General features: G+C 40.4%; 1 protein-coding gene across 1 annotated transcript in view; it reads right to left on the bottom strand.

Moving 5' to 3' along the window:
- PAIP2B (poly(A) binding protein interacting protein 2B) overlaps positions 1-1,619 on the bottom strand; it is a 50,380-nt gene extending 48,761 nt beyond the window's left edge. Inside the window, exon 1 of the mRNA XM_067007435.1 lies at positions 1,442-1,619. The gene's annotated coding sequence lies outside the window, so the exon portion shown is untranslated. The remainder of the gene's footprint in view (positions 1-1,441) is intronic.
- Between the last annotated feature and the right edge of the window lie 23,187 nt (positions 1,620-24,806).

Raw genomic sequence — 24,806 nt, 5'->3', positions numbered from 1 at the left:
TTCACCTTACTGCAGCCTGGAAGGGGCAAGTAGAAAATGTCAGTTTCCATGAGAGATGAAGATGAAATGTAGGGGATGGGAGGGAGTAAAGGGCTCACTCGCTTAAGGGAAGGATGAAGACAAGTGGCCAAGGTCCCTAACTCAAATCAGGTGTTGGTGGGAATGTAAATTGATACAGCTACTATGGAGAACAGTATGGAGGTTCCTTAAAAAAACTACAAATAGAACTACCATACGACCCAGCAATCCAACTACTGGGTATATGCCCTGAGCAAATCATAATTCAAGAAGAGTCATGTACCAATATGTTCACTGCAGCTCTATTTACAATAGCCAGGACATGGAAGCAACCTAAGTGTCCATCAACAGATGAATGGATAAAGAAGATGTGGCACATATATACAATGGAATATTACTCAGCCATAAAAAGAAACGAAATTGAGTTATTTGTAGTGAGGTGGATGGACCTAGAGTCTCATACAGAGTAAAGTAAGTTGGAAACAGAAAAACAAATACCGTATGCTAACACATATATATGGAATCTAAGAAAAAAAAAGTCATGAAGAAGACGGGAATAAAGACACAGACCTACTAGAGAATGGACTTGAGGATATGGGGAGGGGAAGGGTAAGCTGTGACAAAGTGAGAGAGTGGCATGGACATATATACACTACCAAACGTAAAATAGATAGCTAGTGGGAAGCAGCCGCATAGCACAAGGGAGATCAGCTCGGTGGTTTGTGACCACCTAGAGGGGTGAGATAAGGAGACGCAAGAGGGAAGAGATATGGGAACATATGTATACGTATAACTGACTCACTTTGTTATAAAGGAGAAACTAACACACCATTGTAAAGCAATTATACTCCAATAAAGATGTTTTTTTAAAAAGACAGCAGAAAAAAAAAAAAAGAATGAAGGTGAGAGTAACGCGGGAACGCAGGGAGTTTAAGAAGCGCAAATAATGCAGGGGGACCCGCGAATGGGGGAGGGGCGAAAACGCGCAACTCCTCCCCCTTCCCATCTCCGGGAGGAGGACGGCAGGAGGCAGCACTGGTCAATTTGCCTGGCAGTGTTGCACCCGGGCAGTAAAGGGACTCGCAAGCCAGAGACTTCAGCCCGAGTATTGGAAGGGGGATGAGTTAGGGGGTCAGGGAAGTTGGGGGCGGGGGAAGAAGAGCGCGCCGGTGCGGGGAGAAAGGGACTAAAGACCGCCTAGCGCCCCCGAGGGGCAGGGACTGACGCCGGCGGATGCCCCTTCTCGCCGAGGGCCACGACATGAGACCCGCCGGCTTACCCTCCTCACAGGACCTCGGGGAGGCGCGCCCCGCCCCTCACAGCCCCGACGGCAACGGAAAGGGAGGCGCAGTGTGCCCCCAGAGCCGGGAGAGCGGCGCTTCCCGCGGGTCCCCTCCCCGGCAGCCCGGGCGCCCGAGCCCACCTGGGCGACCAGAAGCCCCTCCTCCAGACCGTACTCTGCTACTCCTCCGAGAACCTGAGCCGTCGCCGCAGAGGTCGTCGTCGCCAGAAGAGTCTCGGCCTGTAGTACCAAAGCGTGAGCCACAGCACCCAAGGAGCGCCGCTATCACTCGCTAGGTTACCTCTTACTGCACACTGGTCCTCACCCCGCCCCCGAACCCAAGCCATTGGTTGTTGGGCACCGCCCCATTCGTCTATTGGACCAAAGAGGATGCCGCTCAGTCACCTAGAAGGGCACGTGTGCTGCTTATTGGTCTAAATGTTAAGCAGTTCCCGCCCACTCCCTCAGAAGTTTCAGCTTCTGATTGGTTTTAATGCCTGTCTTTTCGCTCCGAGTTCTTTCCCTCGGGGTGGAGCACCTCCTTGAGAGAGACACCAGCTTTGATTGGCTGAAAGGACGCTACGTTAGTCCAGTATAGGCATTGGGCCAAGGATCCTTCGGGCCCCCACGTGGGGGAGGAGCCCAAGGCGCAGCACCTCTGGGTTTGTTTACACAGGCCCTTGCTCCCGTTTCCTTCCATTGGCTGAGCCAGCAGCCACTCCCACTGGGTTGCGCCACTCAGTCTAGCACGGAGGGGCGTGGAGGCGGGCCTCAGTGGGTTTATCCCCCAGCTGTCAATTACCAAGGGAAGAGCTTTGAGCAAGGCTGGCTGGGACGTGGTGCGGCCCTCCATTGAGGAAATTTGTGGAGTTGGGCTCCTTGGAGGGGCTGGAGGGAAGCAGAGGCACTCTTCACATTTCTAGAGACAAAACTAGCTTCCTGAATATTAAAAAATATATAAAACCTTACTATCCCCTTGGATTTACGGCGTCCAATCTTTGCTTGCGAAGGGCTTTGAATTTTATCCTTCAGGAAGTGGGGATTTCTTTATGGAAATCCTTACACATCTTTGTCTCTCCCCACCTCTCATGTTAACTGTGTACATAACACAAAGTAGAGGCTTAGTAAATGATTGCAAAATGAGTGCATACATGATAAAAATGACAAGAGGGCTTCCCTGGTGGCGCAGTGGTTGAGAGTCCGCCTGCCAATGTAGGGGACACGGGTTCGTGCCCCGGTCCGGGAAGATCCCACATGCCGCGGAGCGGCTAGGCCCGTGAGCCATGGCCGCTGAGCCTGTGCGTCCGGAGCCTGTGCTCTGCAACGGGAGAGGCCACAACAGTGAGAGGCTTGCACACCGCAAAAAAAAAAAAAAAAAATAGAGCTACCATATGAACCAGTAATCCCACTCCTGGGCATATACCCTGACAAAAACATAATTCAAAAAGATACATGCACCTGAATGTTCATTGCAGCACTATTTACAATAGCCAAGACATGGAAGCAACCTAAATGTTCATCGACAGAGGAATGGATAAAGAAGATGTGGTACATATGTACAGTGGAATGTTACTCAGCCATAAAAAAGAGTGCAATAATGCCATTTGCAGCAACATGGATAGACCTAGAGATTATCATACTGAGTGAAGTAAGTCAGGCAAAGACAAATATTATATGATATCACTATATGTGGAATCTAAAAAAAGGGAAGAAATGAACTTATTTACAAAACAGACTCACAGATTAAGAAAACAAACTTATGGTTACCAAAGGGGAAAGGTGGGGGGGGATAAATTAGGAGTTGGGGATTAACATGTACACACTACTATATATAAAATATATGATCAACAAGGACCTACTGTATAGTACAGGGAATTCTACTCAATATTTTGTAATAACCTAAATGGGAAAAGAATTTGAAAAATAATAGATATATGTATATGATGTATAACTGAATCACTTTGCTGTACACCTGAAACTAACACAACATTGTAAATCAATTATACTCCAATATAAACTTTAAAAAATATTTTTAAACAATAAAATATGCTTTGACTAAGCACTACAAAGAAAAATAAAGCAGGGTTAAGAAATGGTTAAGGGAATGCCTGTTTTAGGTTTAATAGTTTAAGAGCTGTTTGAGGAAGGAGCATTGAACAGAGACATGAATAATGTGAAGAATGGGAAGAAGGTACCATCCCCAGGGCCACTATGCTGCACAACTCTAGAATCACTAGTCATATTGCTTCTTGCATTTCCAACTTGGGTTATTAGGTATATATCCTTTTAGGATTGTCTACTCTTGTTTTAAGCTTTATCTGATTAAATAAATAGATCTTACAAGAAACACGTCTCTTTTAGAAAAAAAAACCTGTCTCCAAGATGACTTCCCCATACCCTCCACTGCTTATTTTCCTAAGGTGGCTTCAGGTGTATAGTAAGCGAGGGACTTACATGATCCACAGCTTTGAAAAACAGAGTCTTCAAGTCAGTATGGTGTCCTTGCACAATCAGAAATACTCTTCAAGGATGAAGATTTATTGCCAGTATAGTAATGGGATGTGGGGAAGAGTTGGTGGGCTCTTGTTGCTTCCCTCCATACTACTGACACTGTCTCTTATAACTTCGTGACTGGATATCACTAATGATAAAGAGAAAGTCTTAAAAGCAGATAGAGAAAAAAGGTACATCACATGGTGGAGGTGGGGAGGGGGAGACAAGAACTACATCAGACTTCTTATCAGAAAGTATGGAAGCAAAAAGACAAGGGGGAGGTAGATTTGTGGATATTTGGTGGTAGTATACAGACTAGATAGGAGTCCATAGGGACAGAAAGGAGACAATAACCAGTCATGTAGTTATAGAGAATGGTGTCAGCTGGAGAGGGGGAGACAAGAGGAGTCCACCAACTCTTCCCCACATCCCACTGCTGTCCTAGTGATAAATCTTCATTCTTTAAGGGTATTTCTTTTATTTTTACTGTGGTAAAATACACATAACAAATTTTTTACTATTTTAACCATTTTAAGACTTCCCTGGTGGTGCAGTGGTTAAGAATCCACCTGCCAACGGAGGGGACATGGGTTCGATGCCTAGTCCAGGAAGATCCCTCATGCTGCAGAGCAACTAAGCCCGTGCACCACAACTACTGAGCCTGCACTCTAGAGCCCACGAACCACAACTACTGAGCCCACGTGCTGCAACTACTGAAGCCCTCGTGCCTAGAGCCCCTGCTCCGCAACAGAGAAGCCACCGCAATGAAAAGCTCACACACCGCAACGAAGAGTAGCCCCTGCTCGCCGCAACTAGAGAAAGCTCACATGCAGCAACGAAGACCCAATGCAGCCAAAAATAAAATAAATAAAATTTTTAAAAGTATACAGTTCAGTGGCATTAAGTATATTCACATTGTTGTGAAACCATCACCACTGTCCATCTTCAGAATGATTTCATCATCCCAAACTGAAATTCTGTACCCATTGACCAATAACTTCCCATCCTCCCCTTCCCTCATTCCTGGAAATCACCATTCTATTTTCTGCTCTATGAATTTGACTACTATGGATACCTCATGTAAGTGGAATCATACAATATTTGTCCTTTTGTGTCTGGCTTATTTCAGTAGGTATAATGTCATCAAGGTTCATCCATGTTGTATAGCATTATAGCATGCATCAGAATTTCATTCCTTTTTAAAACTAAATAGTATCTGATTGCATGTTTAGATATGCGACCTTTTGTTGATCCATTCATCTGCCAATAGAATTTGACTATTGTGAGTAATGCTAATATGATTGTACAAATATCAGTTCAAGTCCTTTCATTCTTTCAATTCTTTTGGGTATATACTCAGAAGCAGAATTGTTGTATCATATGATAATTCTATGTTTAATTTTTGGAGGAACTGCTGTTTTCCACAGAGGTTACTCCATTTTACTTTCCCACCAGCCGTGCATAAGTGTTCCAATTTCTCCACATCCTTGCCAGCACTTTCTATTTTCTGGATTTTTAAAAAATATAATAGCTATCCTAATGAATGTGAAGTGGTATCTCATTGTGGTTTTGGCTTGCATTGTCCGAATTATTAGTGATGTTGAGCATCTTTTCATGTGCTTTTGGACATTTGTATATCTTTGGAGAAATATCTATACAAGTTCTTTGCACATTTTAAAGTTAGGTTGGTTTTTTGTTGTTGTTGTTTTCTTTTGAATTGTATGAGTTCTGTATGTATCTGGACAGTAATTTCTTATCAGATATATGATCTCCAAATATTTTCTTCCATTCTGTGGGTTGCCTTTTCTCTGTTGATAGTGTTCTTTAAATGCTTGAAAGTGTGTTTCTGGAGGGTATAGTGGAGGCTAGTATGCAGACAAGTAATTTTTTTTCTGAAGGAGCTAAGCATTCCTTGTAGGCTCTGTTTAAATTACTTAATCAAACAAAGCCTTAAACCAGAGTGGTTTAAACTGCTCTGAAGCCTGAGCGCCTAGAGCCCGTGCTCCTCAACAAGAGAACCCAAGACAATGAGAAACCCACTCACTGCAATGAAGAGTAGCCCCTACTTACCACAACTAGAGAAAGCCCACGCACAGCAATGAAGACCCAACACAGCCATAAATAAATAAATTAATTAATTAATTAAAAACATAATAATAAGAAGAAGAAAGAGGAAGACACAGAAACAAAGAAAGCGGGAGATCTAACAGAAGAGAAAAATGAAGGGAATCCCCAGAAGGGCAATGAAGGGGCAGTAGATGTGCAACAGGCCTAGAGAGCAACCTGCTTGCAGTGGAGAAGAGAACTTGGGACTCCAGGAGTGATGTCTCAGAAAAAAATGGAATGGATATGTCAGCTATATGTATGGCCATATCAACAGGCAATTTTATAGCTGCGGATTAGTTAGTGATAAATTCATAGAAGACTAAGAGGGAATTATAAATGTGAGAAAAAGACAAAAGAAAAGGCACATAATTAAACTACTCTTGGTGGCTTAGCTACAAACAATAATAGCAAATACACACATAGCACTTACTATGTGCCAGGCACTATTCTAAATATTTTATATTTATTAACTCATTTAATCCTCACAGTAGCTCATTTTGCCAATAAGAAATCTTTGACAAAGAGGTTTAAAAACCTTGTCACACAGTGTGTTCATTTCCTCTTGTTGCTGTAACAAATTACCACAAACTTAATTGTTTAAAACAATACACATTTATTATCTTACAGTTCTGGAGTCTAGAAGTCCAAAATAAGTTTCAATGAGCTAAAATCAAGGTGTCTGCAGGCCTGCGTTCTATCTGGAGCTCTAAGGGAGAGCCCATTTCCTTGCTTTTTCCATCTTCTGGAGGCCATCTACATTCCTTGGCTCGTGGCCCCTTCCTCCATCTTCAAAACCAGCAGTGTAGCATTTTCTCTCCCTCTGACTTCTGCTTCCATCCTCACCTCTTCTCTCTCTGACTCTGATTCTTCTGCCTTCCTCTTAATAAGACCCTGATGATTACACTGGGCCCACCTGGTAATCCAGGATAATTGCTCCATCTCAAAACCCTTAACTTAATCACAACTGCAAAGTCCCTTCTACCATGTAAAGTAAAATATTCACAGGTTCTGGAAATTAGAGCATCAGCACCTTTGAGGAGACATTATTTAGCCTATCACACACAGCTAGAGGTGGAGGCAGGATTCCAATCCAGATACTGTTATCTCCAGACTTCTTACTCTTATTATGCCCTGTTGCCTCTATGACAACATTTACATAGTCAGAATCATGTTGGCACTGAATATGGATTCACACTGGGAAGACGGGGAGAGGGAAAGTATGTAGTGAGTGGCATAAGAGAGCTAATTCCCCTTATTTCACAGTGGAAAGGCATTAGATAGACTAAATAGATAGTCTAAAACTTAAAAAAATCCAAGAATAAATATATAAACAAATTATTAATACATGAGGATACATCAAAAGAAAAGGTAAAAAGGTTGAAAAAGTTGCCTCAAGGATGGAGGAGGGGACTGGTGATTTTCATTGGAAGCCTTGGAAAACCAACTGATTTTGTAAAACATGCATAGGCATTAGTTTGATTAAAGAGATTTAATTAGAAAACCATAAGGAGTGAATATGGGACCCTGTTTACGGAGTTTCTATTTGCAGTGTTCACCCTGCTGGTTTTTGCTCTCATGTTCCCTGGATCCCTGACCTTGTCTCAGGATCCTGTTTCTTGGCTCTGGCTCCTTGCATGATGGCTAAATTTGGCCAAGTTCCTCAGCCCTGGCACCCTTCCTTGGACACAGCTTTGGTATTTGTCCTCTAGCTGCAAGTCTGGGTCTCTGAGTATGTAAACCGCCACTGTCAGAAGGGGGAAAGACAAGGACTGATCTAGCTTTGGTGGGTTCCAGGCATGACATGTGGGCAGAGCAAGTCTTTCTGATTTTTATGTAGGCTGAAGCCAAAAGGTAAAGACCAGAATGAGAGGCAAAAGTAGGGGTCCTATATCTGGGAGCTCATCTTAGGGGAAATGCAGAGAGCAGGAGCCAGGTTGTAGAGCCAATGTAGGATGAGTGAATAGGGGTGAAGGAATGGAAATTTCTTCCAAGGACAAAGAGAGACAGAGGGGCCTGGGGCACTGGATGGCCCTTGACTAGGGGTGACAACCAAATGGCCCATAGCAAATAGGTCCTGGGTCTCTTGTTAAGGTCATTAACAAATACTCCAGTATTTTTTTCTAGACTCATGGTAGATTGTACTTTTCCTTCCCTTTTAAAGTTAGGCATGGACATGTGATTTGCTTTCGCCAATGAAATGTAAATGCAAGCAATATGTGTTATTTCTGGACAGGCCAGGTGCAAGGCCTCTGCATGTGCCACCCTCTGAGCAAGTGAAACTAGAGTAACTTCAAAGGCAAAGAAAAAGGCTGCCTAAAGTCGTACTAAGCTCACAGCCACCCTGAAACACACTTCTTGACATTGCCCTGCCCACCAGAGGGACAAGACTCAGCTCCGCCCACCAGAGGGCAGGCATCAGCCCCTCCCACCTGGAAGCCTACACAAGCCCCTGGACCCACCAGGGACAGACACCAGAATCAAGAGGAACTATGATCCTGCAGCCTGTGGAAAGGAGAACACAAACACAGTAAGTGAGACAAAATGAGATGACAGAGAAATATGTTGCAGATGGAGGAGCAAGATAAAAACCTACAAGAACAACTAAACGAAGAGGAGATAGGCAATCTACCTGAAAAAGAATTCAGAGTAATGATAGTAAAGATGATCCAAAATCTCAGAAAAAGAATGGAGGCACAAACCAAGAAGATACAAGAAATGTTTTACAAAGAGATACAGGATAAGCCCAAGGAGGAACAGGCTGAGACACATATTAATCAAGCTAACACAAATTAAGAATACAAGTGATACTAACAGTAGTAATTTAATGGTAATGATGATTTCAATGAGCATTTAAAAACAAGCTAAAACAGCTGTAGAATACATTTGGAATAGTTGGGAGCATACGAATGTGTACTAGATGTTAGCATTAGGGAATTATCATTCATTTTGTTGGTGTAATGGTGGTATTGTGGTTAATAGGGAGAATATTCTTAATTTTTTAGAGCTACAAGATGAAATATTTAAGGATAAACTCTCGTGATAACTGAAATTAACTTTGAAATGGTTTAGCAATATACACGTATATACATATGGTAAAGTCAATACGACAGAATGTTAACTAGTTTTGGACTCAGGTAATGAGACTATGACTGTTCGGTATACTAGTCTTTCTACTTTTCTGTTTAAATATTTTTCTTAATAAAAGTTAAAAACAAGAAGGCTAAAACATTAGCTTTTATAAATGGATCAATCAGAAACTAAAATACAACTATGTAATAAAAGATTATACTAATGAGAAATCAAGACTATGTGGGTGAACATGTTATTAATTATTAGTGTTGACCAGAAACTTTTGGTCAAAGGTCTTTAACATAAAGAGACTTTGCAGAATAAACTTGAGGTTAGACCTGGCTGATAAAATATTGATAGTTTCCGAATTTCTCCAGAAGTTTCTTAGATCTATCCTGATTTCAATGATCTAAATATTCATTTGCAAATTCATCTATTTTAAGGACATTGGGAGTAATGATTTTTTTCTTCTCCTGAGCGCTTGCATCTATTATGTGATCCTTATTTTTTGCCTGGCATTTTTAATTACATGTTGTGACTGCCTGATTTATTCCTCAATAAAATTGCCACCTCTTTAATGGTCATGTTTTAGAATTCTTGATTTCTCTACCTCACATGCACATGTCCAACAAATATCCATTTATGGATGAACTTTAAAGATTCATGTTGTGAATACGAGCCCATAAACACCACCACTACCCAATTTATCTTTCGCAAGCCTTTATGTTTATATATGAACTTGCATTCTGAAAGCAAATCTTGTCCACATTCCCAATGATCAGAAGGGTTCCACTATACTTTGTGAAACAAAATTCCAAGAATGCCTCCAGGTTACAAATTTACCCCCTCCTGTAATAGAAAATCCAGGGCTGACCTCTTCTGCTGAGGTGGTAGTTTCTGATTACACAATATCGTGTTCCCTTCCTGGGGTTGCAGGAGCCCAAATACACTTTTGAGAACGTCTCGCCTACATAGAAACACAGACTTCATTTATCAATTAGAGCTGTCAGCACAGCAAGCTGGCAAGAGAGAGAGCAGCTTCTGGCCCTGGGCAGGGAGCCCTTGGCAGAGCCAGGACTTCAGGGCCTAGGGAAATAGGTAGGACAAGTGACTCTAATTTGTTACTTCCCCAGCACTTATTTGTGTCTTGTATCCTGGCAAACAACATATATATTAAGCATACTTGTATGGTAGAGAGGAAAGTTAAACAGGAAATGTAGGAAGGAGTTAAGAATAGGAATGGTCTGTGGGTCTCCAAGAGCTCAGATCTAGGTGATGCTGCCTCATCCATTCATCCCTCCATTCAACATCTACCTACTGACCATTTATTCTATACCAGCTACAAACTTGGTTCTGGGGACTCACTGGTGAATGTGACCTAGTTCTTGTCTTTGAAGAGCACACAGTGAGTGGAAAAGACCAAAATGTAAATAAGAACAACAACAGGTTTCAGACTTTATGGGGCATAGAGAGGACATACAAATAGGAATGGAATAAACTGTCGTCTCCACAATTTCCACCTGCCCCTTTGCCCAAAGGAGAAAAATTTCCTGTTTCAGCTAATGCTTATGCTGAAAAAAAATCTTAAAAGCTAATGCTTTCCAAGACTCTTCTTTGAGGTTTTCCATCATCTGAACAGGAAATCCTGAAATTCCTCAAATTTTTATAGTACATGCTACCAGGTGTATTTTATTTTGGCCTGTAAATTGTGTTAAGCCTGGGATGGCTATTTAGGTATTACATGTGTATAAATCTTGTCACCCTGAGATCCCTTACTTGATGGTGGTTATTATCTTGTACTCTCACATAATGCCAAGCATAGCACTAATTATATAATAGCTACTCAATATGTATTTTGAATTGACTAGTTATTGAATTATCAGAAGGCCCCTCATCTCTCTTTCTAACTCTCATTTACTCCATATGAAATATTAAGAGAATTGCCCCACACTCTTTACCCCCTCCTAAAATTGATGATCAAGGGCTCTGAAGAATGATTATATTTTGTCTGGATAAGGGTGAATAATTAGCGTTCTCCCTTTCACAGAATTCAAGATATAGACATCAGGAAAGGATCAAGGGTAGTGCCCTTTGCTAGTCAAGACTCTTTAGATGCAACGGATAGAAAACCCAGCTCGAAATTCCCTTAAGTAAAAAGGGAATTTATTGGTTCATCTAACTGAAAAGCCTCAGGATTATTATTAGAATCAGCACGGCTGGATCTAGGTGTTCAAACGTCGTTAGGCCCTATTTCTCTTTTTCTTTCTCTCTCTCCACTCTGTTCTCTTCTGTGGTAGTTTCATTGTTAAGCAGGCTCTCTAACTCTGGTAGGAAAGATGGACACATGCAGCTTTTGACTTTATGATTCTCATAACATTCAGTTCTAGAAAAGGACAGAGCCTTGCTCCCCAACCATGATCCTAGCACATCTCATGTAGTGACTCCAAATGGCTATAATTGTGTCACATGCACACTCATTTGACTGACTACTGGGGACAGTAGGAGGAAGCACCACAATTGTCTAGGTCTAGGTCACCTTCCCACCCCTGCACCAGGAGGTAGCTAAGGCACCATGATCGATAATGTTGCTAGAATCATTAAGGATGGGGAAGGGAAAGTTCTCCAATAGAAAAAGGGATGTTGGGCAGGCAAAAAACAGATATCCACAAGCTCCTTGATTATTCTTACCTAACCCAGAAGCCGGGAGAATTCAAGTGCATGTAGGGCAGTGGAACGTACTGAGGGACCATTATTTATCCTTTGGATGATGACTGTATCTTGACTTCGCTTTCAAACACTGGTGGCATCTAACTAGTAGAAAGGGAGCTAACTGCTCGAACTTGCTCCTTACTAGTTCTCCTTTCCCATGCACAGTAGATGAGGTAAGTGGGCTCCAAGTAGGCTGTACTCATTTTCCCAACTTGTGGGAAGTTGTGGTTTATTTTATAGGTCGATCAAGGTCCCACATGGCCAGGTCACCCCAGAGCAAAGAACAAGGTGAGAGGTATGAAACAGATAGCACAATCCAGTCTACTTGGAGCTGTAGTGCACCGTGCCCGTCTCAAAGCCCAGTCATAGAATGGGCCCATCATGGATGCAATTTGATGGGCACATGGGTTCAACTCAGGGGCTTATCAGAGACCAACCCTATGAACAAAATAAATACCCCACCTCAACAACTGGTGGGCTGGGGTTATTAATAATTTCCTGGCCTTCCTAACTATGCCATCTCCTCACTAGGAAAGAGAAATTACTGTTAATCATATTGTAAAATGTTAATTGGGTCCTGTTCCTTAGTGATCAAAGTCATGGTGGGTTGGAAGATGCTCACTCACATGGCTGGTAGTTGATGCAGGCTCAGTTGGGGCTAGCAGCTGAAGTATCTTGGCTCTATTCCACATGACTTCTCCATGTGGCTTGTGTTTCTTTCAGCATAGTAACTGGATTCAGAGAAGACGTACTCACAAAAAGGGAAGCAGAAGTTACTCATTCTATTAGGCTTTGGTTCAGAAGTCCCAGAAACATCATATCCACCTCATCCTATTGATTAAAGCAGTCACAGCCCAGCCCAAATTCAGTAGGGGAGAAAGTAAACTTCACCTCTTGATGTGAGGAGCACCATGCATAGAGGGAAAGGAGGAATTTTATTTTTGTTGGAGGCCATCTTTGGACACAAGCTACCACACAGTTTGAGCTTTACCATAATACAATAACATCACATTTTTAAAATATTTTATTTCTATATCTTATTTTTCATTAAAAATAATATTCTCTCCAGAAAAAAATGGATACATGAAGATTATGACATATTTGTTAAGCTTATCAAAATATGAATAGCAATGATAATATTTAGCAGTGCATAAGGATATTACTTTTAAATGTTTATTTGGGATGAGGGGGGTAGAAATAACATGTTCTTTATAAGTTGTAGACATCATGTAATTTATGGCATTGGATTGTGGGTGATCTGGGTCATAGTATTAGAACATTTTGTTTATATATAATAAAATATACACAGGGATGCTAGAAACAGAGGCCAGTTCTGCTATGGCAGAATCCCTGTACAGACCATTCCTCCCACTGCCTACAATAAAAACTCTGAACCAAATAATAATACAAAATAATAATAACTATTTGAGGACTCTCTGCAGGGGAATCAGTTTTGGAGAGGTGACTCACAAGGGGAAATAAAGGCCAAATTAAGACATTCTGTGATTAAAGAAATCTAAGAAGTCTTTTTATTTTGCTTTATTTTGTTTATTACCAGACACAGTCTAGATGAAGGGCTATAAAGAAAATTCCTTAGGCTGCAGGGAAATTACACCAGATGGAAATTCAAATCCTCAGAAGGAAATGAAGTGTTAACAACAATAATAGTAAATACCTAGATAAATGTAACATATTATTTTTCACATTTAAATTGTTTAAAATATGTTTGACTGTTTAAAGCACAAGTTATAAAAGTGTCTGGTGACCTTTTCAACACACGTAGATGCAATTTATATGACAACTTAGACAAACATCAACTGGGGAAGGGATTAAAGTACCTATATGACTACAAGTAACATCACATATTTTTAATCTTTAAACAATTTCCCATTTGATAGCCAAACAATATTATCTTATTAATTTACATATCCTTAATTACTAGTGAGATTCTGAGATACATACATACACATATATATTTTTAGGCCACTTATATTTTTTTTCTAGGAACAGTCTTTGCATCTTTGGTCATTTTCTCCCTCATGATATCTTATTGATTTATAGGAGCTGTTTATGTATCATGGATGTTAATCCTTTGATGTTTGTTGCAAATATTTTCTTCCCATTTGTCTTTTAACTTTATTCTTTTTGCTATTTGCTATTTCAAAATCTACCAATGTTTTCCTTTAGATATTCTGGGTTTAGTGTACTCCTTGGGAAAGCTTTCCTTATCCTAATGTCATAAAAATACTTTCCAGAATTGAGGTGTTGGTGCAGCCATTTCACACTAGTAACTCGTGTCTTAAGTGCCAGGTGCAAGGTCTCTGCATGCGGTGCCCTCTGAGCAAGTGAAACTAGACTAACTTCAAAGGCAAAGAAAAAGGCTGCCTAAAGTCATACTAAGCTCACAGCCACCCTGAAACACACTTCTTGACATTGCCCTGCCCACCAGAGGGACAAGACTCAGCTCCGCCCACCAGAGGGCAGGCATCAGCCCCTCCCACCTGGAAGCCTACACAAGCCCCTGGACCCACCAGGGACAGACACCAGAATCAAGAGGAACTATGATCCTGCAGCCTGTGGAAAGGAGAACACAAACACAGTAAGTGAGACAAAATGAGATGACAGAGAAATATGTTGCAGATGGAGGAGCAAGATAAAAACCTACAAGAACAACTAAACGAAGAGGAGATAGGCAATCTGCCTGAAAAAGAATTCAGAGTAATGATAGTAAAGATGATCCAAAATCTCAGAAAAAGAATGGAGGCACAAACCAAGAAGATACAAGAAATGGTTAACAAAGAGGTACAGGATAAGCCCAAGGAGGAACAGGCTGAGACACATATTAATCAAACTAACACAAATTAAATACAAAGAGAATATATTAAAACCAACAAGGGGAAAGCAATAAATAACATACAAGGGAATCCCCATAAGGTTATCAGCTGCTTTTTCAGCAGAAACTCTGCAGGCCAGAAGGGAGTAGAAAGAGATATTTAAAGTGATGAAAGAAAAAAACCTACAATCAATAATACTCTACTAGGGAAGGCTCTCATTCAGTTTTTTTTTTGTGTGTGTGTGTGTTTAAATATTTATTTATTTATTTATTTATTTTTGGCTATGTTGGGTCTTCGTTTCTGTGTGAGGGCTTTCTCCAGTTGCGGCAAGTGGGGGCCACTCTTCATCACTGTGCGCAGGCCTCTCACTATCGCGGTCTCTCCTGTTGTGGAGCACAGGCTCCAGACACGCAGGCTCAGTAGTTGTGGCTCATGGGCCCAGTTGCTCCGTGGCATGTGGGATCTTCCCAGATCAGGGCTCAAACCTGTGTCCCCTGCGTTAGCAGGCAGATTCTCAACCACTGTGCCACCAGGGAAGCCTTCTCATTCAGTTTGATGGAGAAATCAAAAGCTCTACAGACAGGCAAAAGCTAAGAGATTCAACACCACCAAACCAACTTTGAATCAAATGCTAAAGAAACTTCTCTAGGTGGTGGGGGTGGGGGTGCACAACTAGAAACAAGAAAATCACAAATGGGTAAGCTCATTAGTAAAGGCAAACTTAGAGTAAAAGTAGGAAATCAATCAGACACAAATATGATATCAAAACCAGCCACCAGGAGAAGAGGAGAGTACAGATGCAGGAAATAGGAATTGCATTTGAAATGAAGAGGCCAGCAACTTAAAACAACCGTGTGTGTGTGTGTGTGTGTGTGTGTGTGTGTATGTATATAGTTATATAGTTATATCAAAACCTCATGGGAAATGCAAACCAAAAAACTACAATAAATACACACACAGAAAAGAGAAAGCAACCCAAACACAACACTAAAGATGGTCGTCAAGACTAAGGAGAAGAAAACAAAAGAAGAAGGGAAACCCTACAAAAACAAACCCCAAACAATTAAGAAAATGGCAATAGGAACATACATATTGATAATTACCTTAAATATAAATGGATTAAATGCTCCAACCGAAAGACATAGACTGGCTGAATGGATACAAATACAAGACCCATATATATGCTGTCTACAAAAGACCTACTTCAGACCTAGGGATGCAACAGACTGAAAGTGAGGGGTTGGAAAAAGATACCCCATGGAAATGGAAATCAAGAGAAAGCTGGAGTAGCAATACTTATATCAGACAAAATAGCCTTTAAAGTAAAGACAGTTACAAGAGACATGGAAGGACACTACATAATGATCAAGGGATCAATCCAAGAAGATATAACAGTTGTAAGTATATATGCACCCAACATAGGAGCATCTCAATATATAAGGCAAATGCTAATAGCCATAAAAGGGGAAATCAACAGTAACACAATAATAGTGGGGGACTTTAACACCTCACTTACACCAATGGACAGATCATCCAGGCAGAAAATCAATAAGGAAACACAAACCTTAAATGACACATCAGAACAGATAGACTTAATTGATGTTTATAGGACATTCCATCCAAAAGCAGCACAATACACTTTTTTCTCAGGTGCACAAGGATGATCCTCCAGGATAGATCACATGTTGGGCCACAAATCAAGCCTCAGTAAATTTAAGAAAGTTGAAATCATATCAAGCATCTTTTCTGACCACAACGCTCTGAGATTAGAAATCAATTACAGGAAAAAAAACTGTAGAAAACACAAGCACATGGAGCCTAAATAATATGTTACTAAACAACAAATGGATCACTGAAGAAATCAAAGAGGAAATCAAAAAATACATAGAGGCAAATGACAATGAAAACAAGACAGTCCAAAACCTACGGGATGAAGCAAAAGCAGGTCTAAGAGGTAAGTTTAGCAGTACAATCTTACCTCAGGAAACAAGAAAAATCTCAAATAAACAACCTACCCTCATTCTACAAGACCACCATCACCCTGATACCCAAACCAGACAAAGATATCACTAAAAAAGAAAATTACAGGCCAATATCACTGATGAACGTGGATGCAAAAATCCTCAACAAAATACTAGCAAACAAAATTCAAGAACACGTTAAAAGGATCATACACCATGATCAAGTGGGATTTATCCCAGGGATGCAAGGATTCTTCAATATACGCAAATCAATGTGATACACCACATTAACAAACTGAAGAATAAAAACCACATGATCATCTCAGTAGATACAGAAAAAGCTTTTGATAAAATTCAACACCAATTTATAATAAAACTCTCCAGAAAGTGGGCAAAGAGGGAACCTACCTCAACATAATAAAAGTCATATATGACAAACCCACAGTCAATATCATTCTCAACTGTGAAAAATTGCAAGTATTTCCTCAAAGATCAGGAACAAGACAAGGATGTCCACTCTCACTGCTTTTATTCAACATAGTTTTGGAAGTCCTAGCCATGGCAATCAGAGAAGAAAAATAAATAAAAGAATCCAAATTGGAAAAGAAGAAGTAAAACTGTCCCTGTTTGCAGATGACATGTTACTATACGTAGAACATCCTAAAGATGCTACCAGAAAACTACTATAGCTCATCAGTGAATTCAGTAAAATTTCAGGATACAAAATTAATGCACAGAAATCTCTTGCATTCCCATACACTAACAATGAAAGATCAGAAAGAGAAATTAATGAAACAATCCCGTTTACCATCACAACAAAAAGAATAAAATACCTAGGAATAAACCTACCTAAGGAGGTAAAAGATTGTATGCAGAAAACTATAAGATATTAATGAAAGAAATCAAAGATGACACAAACAGATGGAGAGATATACCATGTTCTTGGATTGGAAGAATTGATATTGTCAAAATGACTATACCACCCAAAGCAATCTACAGATTCAATGCAATCCCTATCAAATTACCAATGGCATTTTTCACAGAACTAGAACAAAATAATTTACAATTTGTATGGAAACACAAAAGACAATGAATACCCAAGACACTCTTGAGAGAGAAAAACAGAGCTGGAAGAATCAGGCTCCCTGACTTCAGACTATACTACAAGGCTACAGTAATCAAGACAGTATGGTACTGGCACAAAAACAGAAATATAGATCAATGGAACAGGATAGAAAGCCCAGAGATAAACCCACACATCTCTGGTCACCTAATCTATGACAAAGAGGCAAGAATATTCAATAGTGAAAAGACAGTCTCTTCAATAAGTGGTGCTGGGAAAACTGGACAGCTACATGTAAAAGAATGAAATTAGAACACTCCCTAACACCACACACAAAAATAAACTCAAAATGGGTTAAAGACCTAAATGTAAGGCCAGACACTATCAAACTCTTAGAGGAAAACATAGGCAGAACACTCTATGACATAAATTGCAGCAAGATCTTTTTTGATCCACCTCCTAGAGTAAGGGAAATAAAAACAAAAATAAACAAATGGGACCTAATGAAACTTAAAAGCTTTTGCACAGCAAAGGATACCATAAACAAGACCAAAAGACAACCCTCAGAATGGGAGAAAATATTTGTAAATGAAGCAACTGACAAAGGATTAATATCCAAAATTTATAAGCAACTCAGGCAGCTCAATAACAAAAAAACAAACAACCCAATCCAAAAATGGGCAGATGAACTAAATAAACATTTCTCTAGAGAAGATATACAGATTGCCAACGAACACATGAAAGAATGTTCAACATCATTAATCATTAGAGAAATGCAAATCAAAACTACAATGAGATATCATCTCACAGCGGTCAGATTGGCCATCATCAAAAACTCTAGAAACAATAAATGCTGGAGTGGGTGTGGAGAAAAGGGAACCCTCTTGCACTGTTGGTGGGAATGTAAATTGATACAGCCACTATGGAGAACAGTTTGGAGGTTCCTTAAAAATGTAAAAATAGAACTACCATATGACCCAGCAATCCCACTCCTGGGCATATACCCTGAGAAAAACATAATTCAAAAAGAGTCATGCACCAAAATGTTCATTGCAGCTCTATTTACGATCGCCAGGACATGGAAGCAACCTAAGTGTCCATCAACAGATGAATGGATAAGGAAGATGTAGCACATATATACAATGGAATATTACTCAGCCATAAAAAGAAATGAAACTGAGTTATTTGTAATGAGGTGGATAGACCTGGAGTCTGTCATACAGAGTGAAGTAAGTCAGAAGGAGAAAAACAAATACCGTATGCTAACACATATATATGGAATCTAAGAAAAAAAAATGTCATGAAGAGATTAGTGGTAGGACAGGAATAAAACACAGACCTAGTAGAGCATGGACTTGAGGATATGGGGAGGGGGAAGGGTAAGCTGTAACAAAGTGAGAGAGTGGCAGGGACATATACACACTACCAAATGTAAATTAGATAGCTAGTGGGAAGCTGCTGCATGGCACAGGTAGATCAGCTAGGTGCTTTGTGACCACCTAGAGGGGTGAGATAGGGAGGGTGGGAGGGAGGGTGACAAGAGGGAAGAGAGATGGGAACATATGTATATGTATAACTGATTCACTTTGTTGTAAAGGAGAAACTAACACACTATTGTAAAACAGTTATACTCCAATAAAGATGTTAAAAAAAAAAAAAAAAAAAGAATCCACCTGCCAATGCAGGGGACATGGGTTTGAGCCCTGGTCTGGGAAGATCCCACGTGCCGTGGAGCAACTAAGCCCGTATGCCACAACTACTGAGCCTGCACTCTAGAGCCCATGAGCCACAACTACTTAGGCCACGTGCCACAACAACTGAAGCCCGCGCACCTATAGCCTGTGCTCCGCAACAAGAGAAGTCACCACAATGAGAAGCCTGCACACCGCAACAAAGAGCAGCCCTCACTCACTGCGACTAGGGAAAGCCTGCCTGCAGCAATGAAGACCCAATTCAGCCAAAACTAAATAAATAAAATAAATTAATATTTTAAATCTACAAATAATAAATGCTGGAGAGGGTGTGGAGAAAAGGCAACTACACTGTTGGTGGGAATGTAAATTGGTAGAGCCACTATGGAGAACACTATGGAGGTTCCTTAAAAAACTAAAAATAGAGCTACAGTATGATCCAGCAATCCCGCTCCTGGGCATATATCCAGAGAAAACCATAATTCGAAAAGATACATGCACCCCAGTGTTCATTTCAGCACTATTTTTTTTTTTTTTTTTTTTTTGTGGTACGTGGGCCTCTCACTGTTGTGGCCTCTCCCATTGCAGAGCGCAGGCTCCGGACACGCAGGCTCAGCGGTCATGGCTCACGGGCCTAGCCGCTCCGCGGCATGTGGGATCTTCCCAGACTGGGGCACAAACCCGTGTCCCCTGCATCGGCAGGAGGACTCTCAACCACTGCACCACCAGGGAAGCCCCAGCACTATTTTTTTAATAAATTTTTAAATTTTATTTATTTAGTTTTGGCTGCATTGGGTCTTCATTGCTGGCCGCGGGCCCTCTCTAGTCATGGCGAGTGGGGACTAGTCTTCGTTGCAGTGCACGGGCCTATCATTGCAGTGGCTTCTCTTGTTGCAGAGCACGGGCTCTAAGCGTGCAGGCTTCATTAGTTGTGGAATGTGGGCTCAGTAGTTGTGGCTTGTGGGCTCTAGCGCGCAGGCTCAGTAGCTATGGCACACGGGCTTAGTTGCTCTGCGGCATGTGGGATCTTCCTGGACCAGGTATTGAACCATGTCCCCTGCACTGGCAGGCAGATTCTTAACCACTGCGCCACCAGGGAAGTCCCTGAAGCACTATTTACAATAGCCAAGACATGGAAGCAACCTAAATGTCCATCGACAGAGGAATGGATAGAGAAGGTGTGGTGCATATATACAATGGAATATTACTCAGCCATAAAAAAGAATGAAATAATGCCATTTGCAGCAACATGGATGGACCTAGAGATTGTCATACTGAGCGAAGTAAGTCAGACAGAGAAGGACAAATATTATATGATATCGCTTATATGTGGAATCTAAAAAAATGGTACAAAGGGAATTATTTACAAAACAGAAATAGAGTCACAGATGTAGAAAACAAACATGGTTACCAGGGAGGAAGGGGAGGAGCGATAAATTGGGAGACTGGGATTGACATATACTCACTACTATACTATATACTACATATACTACTACTATAAAATAGATAACTAATAAGGACCTACTGTATAGTACAGGGAACTTTACTCAATACGCTGCAATGGCTTATATGGGAAAATAATAAAAAAGAATGGATATATGTAAACGTATAACTGATTCACTTTGCTGTTTACCTGAAACAAACACAACATTGTAAATCAACTATACTCCAATAAAAATTTTTAAAAATCTTTCCTTCATCTTTTCACTGTTTATAGTTTTTTAAATATTTATCTGTAGAGGTGTTAATGTTTTGATGTATTTAATATATACCCAATGATATGATTGGTGTACATATTAACTCCTTATTAGTCATATTTGCTACACATATATTTCAAGTATAGCAATTTAGTAATATCATTTTGCATTGAGTGAAAATTTTTTAATTTCATAGAGTTGATTGGCTGGCGAGATTTATTCTATTGCATCAATGCTTACAAGGATTTTCCTTCCAGGATCTGATGCTAATTTCTCTTTTATTTCATTACTTTTTAATATATTTTACTACTTTTTTTTTTTTTTTTTTTAATGCGGGCCTCTCACTGTTGTGGCCTCTCCCGTTGTGGAGCACAGGCTCCGGACGCACAGGCCTAGCGGCCATGGCTCACGGGCTTAGTTGCTCCGCGGCATGTGGGATCTTCCCGGACCAGGGCACGAACCCGTGTCTCCTGCATCGGCAGGTGGATTCTCAACCACTGCGCCACCAGGGAAGCCCTTTACTACTTTTTTGTATTTCATTCTTTCATTCATCTGGAAGTTACTCTGGGCTATAAACCACTTCCCATGATAACATTTATTAAGCAATCCTCATTCATTTATTTCAGTGGTGTCTCTTTTTGTTATGTACTAAATTTTGACATACTTCTGTTCCATTCATCACAGTCCAATTTACAGAAGGATACTGTGTTATTTTGACTATAGCTGCTCTATTGTACATTTTAACATTTAGTGGTTAGACTCCCTTCTGTGCTATTCTCTATGTTTTATTTTTATTGTTTTGAATTTTATTTTATTCTATTATACAGCAGGTTCTTATTCATTATCTATTTTATACATATTAGTGTATGTATGTCAATCCCAATCTCCCAGTTCATCCCGCCACCACCCCACCCCACGCCCCTCCCCGCTTTCCCCTCTTGGTGTCCATATGTTTGTTCTCTACATCTGTGTCTCTATTTCTGCCTTGCAAACTGGTTCATCTGTACCATTTTTCTAGATTCCACATATATGCATTAATATACTACATTTGTTTTTCTCTTTCTGATTACTTCACTCTGTATGACAGTCTCTAGTTCCATCAACATCTCTACAAATGACCCAATTTCATTCCTTTTTATGGCTGAGTAATATTCGCTATGTTTTAGAATAATTTGTTTCTTTCACCCAATTATTCTTTCTGATGCAAAAATTGGGCAGTATGCCCTGAGTCCAGCCAGCTGGGGTTTTCAGAATGGCTGTAGTTATGGGGCAGGAAATTATGTAGTTCTATCAGAAGAAACAGGATGCAACACAGTGGCCCAAAATTACAACGGTGTGTTTGGGGGGGTGGGGGTGGGCAGCATGGGTTCAAGGTAGAGAACGAGAAAAGTGAAGGGAGTGCTACGTTTCTAAGGCTATATGGAAATCCTGGGTGGACAGGGGTGAGATATATTTAATTTTTTTTAATTAATGCAAATATTATTTTAATATTTTTCAAATTTTAAAAACTGTTACTGAGAAAATTGTATGTTATGTTCATAAACATCCAATGATTCAGAAAACTAAGAAAATGAAGCCAAATGTGTCCAGAAATACCAAGGATAAACGCTATTAATAGTTCCTTCCACATACCTCTCTCTTAGTTTAACTACATGCACACTTACACACACACACACACACACACACACACTCACAGATGGGACCACTGTACACATGATGTTCTCTAATTTCCTTTTTTCATTGAAAAAATATGTGGGCATCTTTTCATGTTAATATATCTAGACTAACATCATCTTTAATATATGTGTTTGTATGTATGTCATAATTTATTTAATCAGTTCCCTATTAATGAACTTTTGTGTGTGATTTCTGATATTAAAATATTGGTATTAACACTCTTGAAAATATATCTTTAGAAATTTGTATTGTTCATTCCAAAGGATAATTTATAGAAACAAAATTGCTGGGTAACTTTCTCCCCAAAGGTAATCATCATATAGAATTTTGTGCTAATCATTCTCTTATTTTACTTTATAATCTACCTCACCTGTATTTATTCCTAAATGCCCACATAGAAGCTTTTTAAATTCCAGTGTAAGTCAAACGTATCTATTCTCCTTTATGATTTATGACTTTTGCTGTATGCTTAGAAACATCTCTCTCATCTATACACTCACTGTATTTTCTTTTTGTACTAGTTTCAATTTTTTACATTTAAGTGCAAAAATAACCTGAAATTTATCCATTTGATTTAGGAATAGAGGTAGGAAATCCAACAAATTTTTTTTCCAGATGGCTAACCAGTTGACCCAATAGCATGGTTTAGAATAATCTTGTTTCTTAGCAAGGATAATACAACCCCTTTTCCTGCTCCCTTGTAGAAACCAAAGAAGATGTGGTTTTGAGCTAAGAATATAATTCAATCATTAAGAGCCTTAGAGTAATCTCCACAGCCTTAGTCAAGGCTTTGTGCAACTGAGGAGGGGCCATAAAGAGGCACCAGGCTTCTTTTTCTCAGCAAGCCAGAATGAGCACAATCTGTAAGCCAAATAAGGGGAGAGAAACCAACAGAGCTCTGCATAATAATGGGAGGCCCTGACACCATGAGAAGGTGCTCTAGATGAAGTTAAGAATTGGTCCTTCCTCCTTAAGGATATATACTGAATTAGGAGTTATATGTGTCTGATTTAATAGTTTGTTCTTTTGTTCATTCACCATTTATTCAACAAATATTTATTGAGTGCCTCCTGTGTATCATGTACTGAGGCTGGATTTTAGGACCTACTTGCCCCTTTGGCCAGAGCCCAACTATATGCAGTGGCCCTGGACAGGGAGGCTATCACTCGAAAGGTGACACGAGCAAATATCTGAAGGAAGTGAAAGATAATTGGGGCGAGAGCATTCTAACTAGGAGGAACAGAAAGTACAAAAGTCCTGAGATGGAAAAATGCCTGGCACATTTCAGGAAGGCAATAAAGGCCCACATGGCTGGAAAGTAGTAGGGGAGCGAGAGTAGTAAGCAATGAGGTGAGGGTGGTAAGTGGAAATGTAGATCGTGTAGCACCTTGTAGGCCATTGTAAGAACTTTGGCTTTTACTCCGAGGTGATTTGACCTCATTTTAAAAGGATTTCTTCAGTTGCGGGATGGGAAATAAATTGTAGGAGGAGCAAGAGGCATGCAAGGGAGACCAGTAAGACAAGGGATGATGGTGGCCTGAACCAGGTGGCAGCAGTGAAGATGCTGAGAAGTAACTAGATTCTGGATATATTTTTAAGGCAGAACTGACAGGATCCGCCGCTGGATCGGATGTGTGAGGTGAATGAGATGAGTCAATGAAGTGACTGGGCTTGTGGGTGGCGTTTGGTGTAGTTTGTGTGGCAGATTGTATTTTCTACTGACAGCCACAATATCTCCCATCTCACACGCTCATCTACACAGTGACCTGACATTCTTCCAGTTGAGAGGAGATGTCTACATCCTCTCCCCTTGAATCTGGACTAGTTTGCTTGTAAGCAACAGAATGTAGTAGAAGTGACACTGTGTGAATTCAGAGGCTGCAATAAATGGCTGTGCACCTTCCGCCTTGTGGAAGCACTTGCACTTGGAACTCTGAAATGATGTAAGAAATCTTCCTACCCTGAGGCTGCCAAGCTAAGAGGAAACCAAAGTACGAGGCGAGGCTGGGCTTAGATGTTCGAGTTATCAGTCCTAATCTTCTCCCCCAGCCCAAGCACCATACACGTGAATGAATGCGCCCAGTCACTGCCCATGGAGACACCCCCCAGGTAAGGCCCTAGACATCAAGGAGCAGAGACAAACTGTTCCTCCTTTCCAAAATCTCTGACCCACATAATCCACAAGTCTAACAATATGGTTATTGTT

This window comes from Kogia breviceps, chromosome 11 (assembly GCF_026419965.1).
Source record: "Kogia breviceps isolate mKogBre1 chromosome 11, mKogBre1 haplotype 1, whole genome shotgun sequence".
NCBI classification, from domain to species: domain Eukaryota; kingdom Metazoa; phylum Chordata; class Mammalia; order Artiodactyla; family Physeteridae; genus Kogia; species Kogia breviceps.
Note: the sequence above shows the minus strand (reverse complement) of the source record. Positions and strands in the feature narration are given on the sequence as shown.